The sequence below is a fragment of the Muntiacus reevesi genome, chromosome 17 (genome assembly GCF_963930625.1).
Source record: "Muntiacus reevesi chromosome 17, mMunRee1.1, whole genome shotgun sequence".
NCBI lineage: Eukaryota > Metazoa > Chordata > Mammalia > Artiodactyla > Cervidae > Muntiacus > Muntiacus reevesi.
Genome location: NC_089265.1, coordinates 60589272 through 60592401, shown reverse-complemented (window position 1 = coordinate 60592401; position 3130 = coordinate 60589272). Strand labels below are relative to the sequence as shown.

Below are 3130 nucleotides of genomic sequence, written 5' to 3'. Positions count from 1 at the left end.
GAAAGGGCTAACCGACATGAAACCCGAGACCTCCATCAGACTGCTCAGACCTGTTATTTTGGGCAAGTTGGTCCATTTTTAATACTGAGTCAAAAGAAGCTGTTTTTTGCCTCCCAAAATGCCTTTCCCCCTTTATTGAGGTTAACGTATTTCAGAATTTTAAGCAAACCATTGCTGTAGCTGGGTAACGTCGCCCCAGGTCCATCCTCCGGGAGCTGCTGTTACCTGCAGTGCCATCCACGCCTCAAGGGGGTTATCAGCCCGGGTCTGCTCTGTAATCATTGCAGAGCTCCAGTTTGCTTTAGTCTTGTCAACAGTTCCCCTGTCTCAGGCATATTTACTAGATCAGTGCATCCACCTATGTACTCCTTACCAGTGAAGACCCGAGGTGCTGTTCTGGCTCCTGTGAGCTGTTGCAAGTAATCTTGAGTTTTGCTGATGTCACCACTGGCCCTTGTTTGAAGGGCAGTTGGCTGAGGAACTCCTGCGTCCTTCTGCAGTGGGGGCAGGTGGGCCTGATGAACACGACCACCTTCCCAGGCTGGGTCTTGCTATTCACAAATGCTCGAGCCATGCTGTCAGGCTGCTGCCTCTCCGGGAGGACACCTCAATTGCAGATATTGCTCGGGACTGAAGTTTTTGTTTTTTTTTTTAATAGTAGATAGACCAAGAAAATCATAATAAAATATTTTAAAACTGATTTTAAAAGTTTATGATGGCAGGTATGGAATGTGATCAAAGAGTAATTATTGGAATTTTTTGGGCAAAGCACCTGCCTCATTAAGATCTTGGAAGTAACACAATAAGTGAATAGATGTGTTATGGAGTCAAAATGGTGTCACGATAATACTCTTCATCAGAACTTGCCCATAGTGTGATCGTGGTGATTCACTACCCAGCTTTCATTCTACTCTAGATGATTAGTCTAAGCAGTCATGGTTAATACCATTTCATCTGCTAACGAAGAGTTAGAGTCCGTCTGTAACCTATTTTGTTCAGTGAGATGTGACAGGAAGTCTGAAGGAGGGTCAGGGTGCATCTGGAAAGTAGTTTCTTGACCCTAAAAAGAGATAAAGAGATAGTGCCTTTTCTTCCTCTTACGCTGTTATGTTTGAATATGATGACTAGAACTGCACAAGACATCTTAGGGTAGTGAAATAAACTAGCTTAGCAGGAAGCTGATCTAGAAGATGGCAGAGCAGAGAGAGGAAACCTGAGCTCTTGATGACCTTACTGAACTGCTGATTGTATTGTACTTGGTCTGCCTTACCTCTGAACTTCCAGTTCTGTGAGATAATACAGTTCCTTATTGTGTAAGCCAGCGTGATCTGGGATTTTGTCACTTGCAGCCAAAAGCATTCTGAGTGGTATACTCACTTTGTCCCAAGCAGATTCACGTCAGCTCTTTTTGATTTGATTTTGATAGATTTCCTCTTACTGGGGTGCTGCCCTCCCCATCTTAATGGCTTCAGAAAGTGGGTGCAACTTTTAACCAGCCAGCTCTTGCCTCACTCTTCTCTAAGGGGCTCTGTGTTAGACCAGGGTTCTTCACAGAAAGCGTCAGGGAATCCGCCAGCACCTGTCATCTCTTCGGGAGCCTTTTGGATCCTTTGACTGTCTGGTGATGTGACTGCTTTTTTGTCATTCATTTGTTCTTTTTCCTGATTCTGATTTCTCGATATGTTTTAGTCCCTGTTCTTGAGTACTTTGCATGTTATGCCTGACCTCAAGATTGTTTAATAGATTTATTTTCCTCTCTTCCTTCTCCCCTGAGCCTCTCTTCCTTGATCATCTCATCTATTCGTGTCTCACTTTGTGACTTCATGGAAGGTAGGGGCTAGTCTAAGATGTATATAATCTTTGCCAGAAATAGTAGTGAGTTAAGTACTTACACTTAACTTAAGATCATTGCATCTGGTCCCATCACTTCATGGCAAATAGATGGGGAAACAATGGAAACAGTGTCAGACTTTATTTTGGGGGCTCCAAAATCACTGCAGGTAGTGATACTACAGCCATGAAATGAAAAGACGCTTGCTCCTTGGAAGGAAAGTTATGACCAACCTAGACAGCATGTAAAAAAACAGACATTACTTTGCCAACAAAGGTCCGTCTAGTCAAGGCTATGGTTTTTCCAGTGGTCATGTATGGATGTGAGAGTTGGACTATAAAGAAAGCTGAGCGCTGAAGAATTGATGCTTTTGAACTGTGGTGTTGGAGAAGATTCTTGAGAGTCCCTTGGACTGCAAGGAGATCCAACCAGTCCCTCCTAAAGGAGATCAGTCCTGCGTGTTCATTGGAGGGACTGATGCTGAAGCTAAAACTCCAATACTTTGGCCACCTCATGTGAAAAGTTGAGTCATTGGAAAAGACCCTGATGCTGGGAGGGGTTGGGGGCAGGAGGAGAAGGGGATGACAGAGGATGAGATGGTTGGATGGCATCACTGACTCAGTGGACATGAGTTTGAGTAAACTCCGGGAGTTTGTGATGGACAGGGAGGCCTGGCCTGCTGCAGTCCATGGGGCCGCAAATAGTGGGACAAGACTGGGTGACTGAGCTGAACTGACGGAAGTAGTCACCTGGCTGTTTGCTCTGGACGAGTGTGGCAGATGGTAAGGCTCGGTCAGTCCTCGGTCCGTTTTCTCATCTGGTGCCTCTTACTCATGGCACAGTACAGGTGACCCCTGAAAGGTCTGGGGTCTGGGCTTGTAAGTCTTCCTTATGGCTTCATTATCTGCCACCTGAAATCTTGGGCAAGTCACTTACAGAGACTGAGTATCTTCTTTAGAATTTGTTATTTATTGAGTTTTTTTCCCAGTAGTTTTATTGGGATTCAAACGAAATAATGTGAACATGGCAAATGAAAAAACAATTTTTTCCTGAAAAAGAATATGCAGGCTTGGTTGGATTTTCTGGTTTTTTTTTTTTTTCAGATGAGCTCATGTCAAAGTCTCTAGAATCAACTCTGTGTAGCTTGTTAGTCTGTTCATAAAAAAGCAATGAAATATGATTTGAGACATAATTATACAAGTAATCAGGAGTTGAAGTTGATATTTTAGTGGTAGATTACAGCCTGAAATAAAAAGAAAGGGCCACACAGTATGAAGGGGAAATGAAAGTCAGGATGTT

The 3130-nt window shown here is 43.6% G+C and overlaps 1 pseudogene; it reads right to left on the bottom strand.

Moving 5' to 3' along the window:
* Positions 1–278: 278 nt before the first annotated feature.
* On the bottom strand, positions 279–574 carry LOC136148271 (glutaredoxin-1 pseudogene; annotated as a pseudogene).
* Positions 575–3130: the final 2556 nt, after the last annotated feature.